The 9,446-nt window shown below is 35.9% G+C and overlaps 1 long non-coding RNA gene across 2 annotated transcripts in view; it reads left to right on the top strand.

The window, feature by feature from the left end:
• The first annotated feature begins 523 nt into the window (after positions 1 to 523).
• The window catches only part of LOC118764885, a 15,915-nt gene continuing 6,992 nt past the window's right edge, over positions 524 to 9,446 (top strand). Inside the window, exons 1-2 of one of the 2 annotated variants that reach the window (XR_005000718.1) lie at positions 524 to 570; positions 4,080 to 4,183. This is a non-coding gene — a long non-coding RNA (uncharacterized LOC118764885). Of the gene's footprint in view, positions 571 to 3,773; positions 4,184 to 9,446 lie in introns of those variants that run through there. The other variant, XR_005000717.1, reaches the window with a different exon arrangement.

Below are 9,446 nucleotides of genomic sequence, written 5' to 3'. Positions count from 1 at the left end.
TATTCACATTGAAAATTATGTACAACAATGTTCTTCTGAGGTATTGTGGAGATTTACAGGCTCCTGTATTTGTGTTAAAGGGGTTTTTACTCTTACGGTTTCTCTTTTTTTTTCTTTAATAATGCACTTTTAATGTTATTGTGTGATTGAATATAACACGTATGACCACCTTTGTGTGCCCTTTGAATTCATGAGATCTTATTCTTCAGTATTTATACAAACCAGGACATATACAAGCTAATCTCTGACCTGTAATCATGTGAAGCAGCAACGCCTGATTCTTAACCATACAACCAAACTCAAGTACGTGTTCCTTATACTTTCTCTAATATAAAAGTTGATTGTAATATACTAAGTCCAAGTCTATAACGTTGTAATGTAATATTCTTGACTTCAGAGTATAATGTTTAAAATATAATTTCTAATATAATACAGTCAAGCTCCTAGCTCTACCGATTCTGTGTGTTTCTGATAATGATGGATGGATGGAAGCACTCCGTCGGTTACGACGACGTGGGTTCCGGTTGATCCGAATCAACGGAACAGCCTGCTCGTGAAATTAACGTGTAAGTGGCTGAGCACTCCACAGACACGTGTACCCTTAACGTAGTTCTCGAGGATATTCAGCGTGACACAGAGAGTGACAAGGCCGGCCCTTTGAAATACAGGTACAACAGAAACAGGAAGTAAGAGTGAGAGAAAGTTGTGGTGAAAGAGTACAGCAGGGTTCACCACCATCCCCTGCCGGAGCTTTAGGTGCTTTCGCTCAATAAACACTCACAACGCCCGGTCTGGGAATCGAAACCGCGATCCTATGACCGCGAGTCCGCTGCCCTAATCACTGGGCCATTTCTGATAATGGAGGCTGTTAGAATGAATTCTGACTTATGTTATAGACATATATTATGGATTCATTATAGATGTAATAGCTTTAATCATACTTTTTTAATCAAAAAGTTTTATTCATTAAAGCGAATGATAATGTATGGTGTATAGTTATAAATTTTAATGCAAGCAATTTCTCATATACGCATACGTTGTAACAGGTTTTAAGGGTTGGTTAAATGCATTAACTCGATTCGTTAGAAAGAGACTCGTTAGCGAGATAAACTTTCAACATATTTAGGAAGGCATGGCTCTATGGCTCTCACCTTTTTTTGGCATCTATGCAGTTTTGAGTTCAGTCACACTGTGAAGTACCTTGGACAAGTTTTTCAAATCTGGTCTGGGATCAGCCAATGCCTTGTGAGGGAATGTGGCAGGCAAAAACTGTGTAGAAGCGCTGCGTATATATATTGGGTCAGCCCATAAATAATGCAGTTTTTATTCAATTGCATTAGCTAAATGTCGGAGGGGGACGTGATAAACTACCTGCATCAGCTTGCTATAAAATAAGGTGGTAATTTTATCCTGGCCTTATTCTTAGTGTAAGCTTTGAAGAGAGCAGTTGATTCTAACAGTTATTTTTTCAAGCTATAATGGAAGTGACAAAGGAGCGTATTCAGCATATTTTGCTTTATTGGTTCAATAAAGGCAACAAAGCAACGGATAGTCGGAGGAATATTAATGCAGTATATAGGGATCGGATAATAAGCGTAAGCCAGTGTCAACAGTAGTTCCAGAAATTCTGAACCGGAAACTACAACCTAGAAGACGAGCCTCATCCTGCAAGACCTGTAGAGCTCGACGAGGACGTCCTGCAAACCCTGGTGGAACAAAATCATATCGCCACTGCTGAGAAACTAAAGGAAAAGCGTTGGTTGCATGTAATTAAGACCTCATTATACTTGTTTAGTAATGTACAGTTGTGTTTTAATTTGTGGAATGCCTAAAAGCTCCTCACAGCCTTGGCTTTGTTATCTCATTCTGTCTAATATATATATATATATATATATATAAACACACACACACACACACACACACACACACTCATATATATATATATATATATATATATATATATAATATATATATCTTCAACAATAATATTAAGGGATGGCCTTAATAGTCCATTCAACTCACTAAAACGAGCAGCCAAACTCAAACCGCTAAATTGTAGTAATTCAGAAATCAAAGGAAAGTTAAAAACATTTACCTTTATCATCTTTGGACTATGCATAGTTTCGACGTACTTTCAGCAAACCAGCTAAATTAAATTAAATTAAATTTAATTAAATCATTTAATGATTTTTTGGCTAATTCTGAAATTAAATCAGCAGTTTATATTTGCTGTTGATAAGTTGGCGCGATGACGGTAGATTTTGAAAGTTTAGAGTATATATTCCCGAGGCATCGATGCTGTTGCCTCGTGGAATATATACTCCCCCTGGCTTCTTTAATTTAATTTAATTGAGCTGGTTTGCTGAAAGTACGTCGAAACTATGCATAGTCCAAAGATGATAAGGGTAAATGTTTTTAACTTCCCTTTTATTTCTGAATTACTACTATTTAGCGGGTTGAGTTTGGCTGCTCATTTTAGTGAGTTGAATGGCCTATTAAGGCCATTCCTTAAAATTATTGTTGAATGTACATTATATAGTCTGTTGACTATTGTTTCTTCTCACTAGACCGCTGGTGCCGAAAAAATTTCTCTTGAATTTTTTGCTACCCTGATATGATTAATATATATATATATATATATATATATATATATATATATATATAAAACATTATTGGTGAATTGAAGAAATGGAGCTGAACGCAGATTGAACAGAAATCGTTTTATTTCATTCTACACGTGTTTCGAAAGGCACAAATTACCAAAATCCGATTGAAAAAATCGGATTTTGGTAATTTGTGCCTTTCGAAACACGTGTAGAATGAAATAAAACGATTTCTGTTCAATCTGCGTTCAGCTCCATTTCTTCAATTCACCAATAATGTTTTAATTTCAATTATCCGCACCAACGCACGGTTGCAACGCCAGATGGTTGTACCTCCAACCGTGCTGTTCACTGCTGTGATTTTTGCTACTAAGGTATCGGTTAAACTTTTGATTAATCCACTACAAGATTATTCATCTTTCTATTTCACATAATATATATATATATATATATATATATATATACATGTATATATATGAATATATATATATATATATATATAATGTAAACACATATATAAATATATATATATATATATATATATTATACAGCTATATGTTGTTGTTTGTTCCTCCTCAGCAACGCCAGGCTCATAGGGCCGGTTTCCCGGTTTCCTTGACGTATAGGTTCCCCACCTGGACGGGACGCCGGTCCGTCGCAGATGAGCTGCAAGATGCAGGAGGAAAGAGTGAAAGAAAGTTATGGCGAAAGAGTCAGCAGAAGCGTGGAGCTTCGATGTTTCGCTCATAAATACACACATCGCCCGGTCTGAGAGTCGAACCCGTGATCCCTCGACCGCGAGTCGGCTGCTTTAATCACTAGGCCATGTGCCTCCACATACAGCTATATAATTAAGCATATTTTTTATTTCCTTAAACGCTGTGAAATAACGTATCGTGAATACAGTAAATAAAGTATATATTTATGAGAATATTGTAATGCCATCGATGTCATAACATTCGTTTTGTGTGCAGTGACAGGCACGCAAGTTTGCTTTCATATCAAGCTATATGTTTTGATTTCGAGTATGTCGATTCGTAATAAAAACAATTTTACATTAAACTGTGTTAAACTGATGAATAACTCTATACATTTTTGTAGTTTATTGTGCTTTTATAAAAGGAGTAGTGATATTGACTTCGGGGTTTCAGCCTAACAGCCTTTATCGGACTGTAGCAGGTGAATCCACATCGCAGCAGGAAGTATAAAGAAGAGCAGCTCTGAGCATCTCGCTACTTCAGCGAAAATATTTCAGAGAGAAGACTGAGGAGTGTAAGGTAAGGAAAACAACAAAATAACAAGAACAAAAATAACATCACCCTAAAAGCGTACGTACCCTAACATGGCCACAACCACTGACTGAAACTAGAGAAGAAGGAAAACATATTTACACATATTAACTCCGTCGGTTACGACGACGGGGTTTCCAGTCAATACAATCAACAAGCGAGTCTGCATTGTGATATTAACGTGCAGGTGTCTGAGCACTCCACAGACATGTGCACCCTTAACGTAGTTCTCGGGGAAATTCAGCGTGACACAGAATGTAACAAGATTGGCTATTTGAATTATAGGCACAAGTCATTTTACTAGCTGGGTGGACTGGAGCAACGTGAAATAAAGTGCCTTGTTCAAGGTCGCAACGCACCGCCAGGAATCGAACTCACGACCTTACGATCGTGAACCGAATACCCGAGCCAAAAGCCTTCACGGTTTTCGATCGCATAGAAGGTTTGATAAGGGATTTGTTATACAGTAGGTGTTACCTATTTACTTTTCTACTGTAGGCGTAAAGCCTGAAATTTGGGGGAGGGGTATAGTCGATTTCATCGAACCCAGTGCGTAACTGGTACTTATTTCATCGACCCCAGAGCATAATTGGTATTTATTACATCGACCCCGAGAGAATGAAAGGCAAAGTCGACCTCGGTGGAATTTGAACTCAGAAGGTAGCAACGGGTGAAATACCAGTAAGTATCTCGTCCAGCGTGCTAATGATTCTGCCAGCTCGCTGCCTTTAAATATTTTCCCTACTCTAGGCAGAAGGCCCGAAATTTTGGGGGAGGGGACTAGTCGATTAGATTGACCCCAGTATGCAACTGGTACTTAATTTATCGACTCCTAGCTAGCGTGGCGGTATCATTCGAAAGCTAAAACGATACAAGGAATCGTATTGTGATCAGCGGTGTACAACAAACTCTGATAGTCTGCTAGGCACTTTGATTATATATATATATATCTTCCTTTGTGTGTATATGTGTGTGTATGTATGGGTGTATATATATATATTATATATATATATATATGTCGGTGTGTGTGTGTGTGAAGGCGTATGGCTTAGTGGTTAAGATGTTGCACTCACGATTGCCAGAGCGTGGCTTCGATTCTTAGACCGGGCGTTGCGTTGTGTTCTTGAGCAAAGCACTTCATTTTACGTTGCTCTGCTCTGCGATCATTTTGGCATCTGACATGTGGCACCAAGTTGCATTTGTACGGGTGATGTCGATCTGATGGAGGGAATGAGCTGATGTCTACACAAACATTCGATCACTATATACAAATCATCTGCGTGGTTGTTCGTTAAGAAATTGCTGAACCCTGATACGTCGTCTAACGACGGGAGAGTCCATTATATATACATACACCCCACACACACATATATATACGTACATCATTCAGTTAAAATGACTTATTGATGTGTTTTGTTTCTCTTTTCACCTGACGTGATGATTACATTGGTTTACATCATTATATTCCCTCAGGAATAATACCAATGATTTCTTAGAAACATGTCGGAAGTATAAAGACTTGAATAACACTTGCGTTTAACTCCATTTCTTAATTTATCTATGCAATGCAAAAACATTTCACTAAACTCTGGAACTTCTACCATTATAAGTAGGCAGTAACATCCTTGGCCCTTACTTGAATTTTTGCTATCCTGGTAACTATTTTTTTTCTGTGTTATCTTTACACATTGAAAAATACACATACATACATACATACATGTGTGTGTGTGGATGTGTGTATGTATTGTTGTCCCCTTTTGTATCATCTAGCTGTCCGGGTGTTTTGTGTACTTGTCCCATTTTGTATTTTATTTTATATATATATATATATATATATATATATATATATATATATAATATATATATATATATAGATATATATATATATATATATATATATATATATATATTATATATATATATATATATGTCGGTGTGTGTGTGTGTGTGTGTGTGAAGGCGTATGGCTTAGTGGTTAAGATGTTGCACTCACGATTGCCAGAGCGTGGCTTCGATTCTTAGACCGGGCGTTGCGTTGTGTTCTTGAGCAAAGCACTTCATTTTACGTTGCTCTGCTCTGCAATCATTTTGGCATCTGACATGTGGCACCAAGTTGCATTTGTACGGGTGATGTCGATCTGATGGAGGGAATGAGCTGATGTCTACACAAACATTCGATCACTATATACAAATCATCCAAATCATCTGCGTGGTTGTTCGTTAAGAAATTGCTGAACCCTGATACGTCGTCTAACGACGGGAGAGTCCATTATATATACATACACCCCACACACACATATATATACGTACATCATTCAGTTAAAATGACTTATTGATGTGTTTTGTTTCTCTTTTCACCTGACGTGTGATGATACATTGGTTTACATCATTATATTCCCTCAGGAATAATACCAATGATTTCTTAGAAACATGTCGGAAGTATAAAGACTTGAATAACACTTGCGTTTAACTCCATTTCTTAATTTATCTATGCAATGCAAAAACATTTCACTAAACTCTGGAACTTCTACCATTATAAGTAGGCAGTAACATCCTTGGCCCTTACTTGAATTTTTGCTATCCTGGTAACTATTTTTTTTCTGTGTTATCTTTACACATTGAAAAATACACATACATACATACATGTGTGTGTGTGGATGTGTGTATGTATTGTTGTCCCCTTTTGTATCATCTAGTTGTCCGGGTGTTTTGTGTACTTGTCCCATTTTGTATTTTATTTTATATATATATATATATATATATATATATATATATATTATATATAGAGGGCATTATACATACATGCCAGAAGCATTATACATACATGCCAAACGCTAAGAGGGACTTGTCCCTCTTAGCGTTTGGCATGTATGTATAATGCCTTCTGGCATGTATGTATAATGCCCTCTATATATAAATTAATATGTTCAATAAGAAATAATTATTTTCGAATTTTTCTCTTATGAGTTTTTACGCTATCTACCTGACAATTTCTTGTTAAGTTTTCCTTATTAAGTAGTTGTCCTTAATTGCTAAATATATATATATATAGATAGATACATACATAAATGTTCTAATATCTACACACCCTTAGTTCTTAGTTTTTACCTCATTACGCAAAAAATTCTTATATATATATGTTCATGTTTGCTCCCACAGAAGCTTAATATACCCACGCACTCACACAAGTGAATTGATGGTTTTAGATAAAAGTATTTTAAACTGCGGGAAATAATGAATCGGTATTTCTCGTGAAATAAATATGAAAAAAATATTGTATTGTTCAATTTATCTTTTAGTATACAAAAGGACAAAACCATACCGGAGTGATTGAAAATTGTTAGGGAAAAAAACTGTAAAAGAATATGAGAGTTTTATTTTTATAACTTGTTTGCTTTTATTGAAAACGTTTGTACGGCAAAGGAATATTAGAAACTGATGTCTTTGTAAATAATTTGTGATTTTGTAGTTCAATATGATTCAGATAAAAAAAACAAGCGGAAATGAAAGAATTACCAACTTAGACGCAAAATATAGTTTTTATCTTTTATTGAATTATCGGGAAAAAAATCTCAATGATAAAATGATGAATATTTTAATCTTTATTTCCAGCCAATTATTTTCTTTTCTGCAATTCTTTCTGGAGCAGTAGGCGAAAAAGCAGTGTGTTAGCTGTGAAATTCTGTTTTTTGTTTTATCTTCTTGCTTATAATTGTTTGAAATATCATGAATAAATAAAATAAAAGGAAACGAAAAACGCTCAATATAAAATAAGGTTTGAATTTTTGTTGTTTAACCCCAGGAAAGACTTAAATGAAGAAACATATTATTGCAAATGATCTATCCAAGACGTATCTCTTGTATTCAGTCATAAGTATTCATGACCACGATATCCCGTATTTGTTTCCCTTTTTAAGACGGTAGGATAAGGTCTGAGAGAGATTTTGTCGCTATTACTATCAGATCGATTGACTACGTAGAAGCTTCTTTGGTTCCAAATTATTGTTTCGTTTTCTTCAAGATGAACACAATTACAGAAAGACTCAAAATTTTCTAAGAAACTGCATAGAAATATATATTCAGTTGCATTCCAGCCATGACATTACAGTCTTCCTTTCTTTGAAAACAGTGATTTCTGTGAGAATTGGCCGTTACAATTTGCAGCAGACCCCGTGCCGTCAGTATGAAAAGATCTTCTTTAGAATTGTTATAATAGCATTACGGCCAGCAAAACGTGTTCACCGATTTCTGAGCCAAGAGATCAACTCTTTAAATAGATTAAAACCCGCAAAATCTTTATACAATTTGACACATCATCTATTATTCTAAATGAAGTTCCTCGAGCAAAAGTATAAAAGAATAAAAGAATTCTTTAGTGTTAAATACAGCTCCTCATCACAATACACTATAGTTGTCTTACTCGTAATAAAACATTTCTTCGAACTCCTAGCTTAATTTTATGTCTTGTATTTGAAAAGATTTACCTTTCCCAAAATATTATAGGGTAAATATTATAGGATCATGAACCAACAATACAATAAAGCTTGGCTTTCTTTTCATTTAATAACATTACTTTACATAGTTTGCCGAACTTACTTCCATTGTACATTTTTCTTTCAAAATTTATATAATTCACACAATTTTTCAATGCTTCAAGTAAATTACAATATTTTTCGTTAGTTATTCTGGAAAGATAGGTACGCATGTACACATGGGCACAGGTTGAAAAGTCTCTTCACAACCAAATTCTGGGTTCTGTAATTGCGAAACATCATGGGCAAGTGTTTTTTACTCTCGGAAAGTTCCAGGCCATACAGATAAAACTGATTAGGCAGAAACTATATTGTTGGAGACCTGTCAGGTTCTACTTGTCTTTGAGGGCCAGGCATAATTCATCTGACGCACAGTTCAATACTTACACCATCACCGCCCACCTTCTTAGGAACCACAAGTTGCAAGTTTGATCCCGATTGTTTTCATCATGAGAAAATTTTATTTTCCATAGCCCTGTATCGACCCATACTTTGTGAAAGAAATTTGGTCGAGGGAAACTGTATTGAAACTCACCAGACATTTGTACAAGGAATTCATTGATGCAGCCATGGCACACACCACGCCATGCTTTTTCTGCTATACAATAGCGTTAAGGGTCGAGTGCCCTTCGTATTCTTGAGCATTTGTAAGTTAACAGAGGAGGAGGCAATTCAATTCCTTGAACATCTGAACCGTATTCACCGAAACCGATGCAGTAGCGTCTTTAGAGATAAACACATCGTCATATATATATATATATATTATATATATATATATATATATATATATGTATATGTATATGTATATATATATATATGTAGGGTAAAAGCGCCCTTCGGACAGAAGACCAGCTGTCGTCCATGTATACAAGACCCCCCTCTTCACGTCACCGATGTTGTCCAAGAGAAAGGCAAAGGGGCGGATACAGCTTGGCACCAGTGACGTCGCAACTCATTTCTACAGATGAGTGAACTGGAGCAACATGAAATAAAGTGTCCAGATCAAAAACAGAACACAGCCC

This window comes from Octopus sinensis, linkage group LG9 (genome assembly GCF_006345805.1).
Source record: "Octopus sinensis linkage group LG9, ASM634580v1, whole genome shotgun sequence".
NCBI classification, from domain to species: domain Eukaryota; kingdom Metazoa; phylum Mollusca; class Cephalopoda; order Octopoda; family Octopodidae; genus Octopus; species Octopus sinensis.
This window is presented reverse-complemented; position numbering and strand designations above follow the sequence as displayed.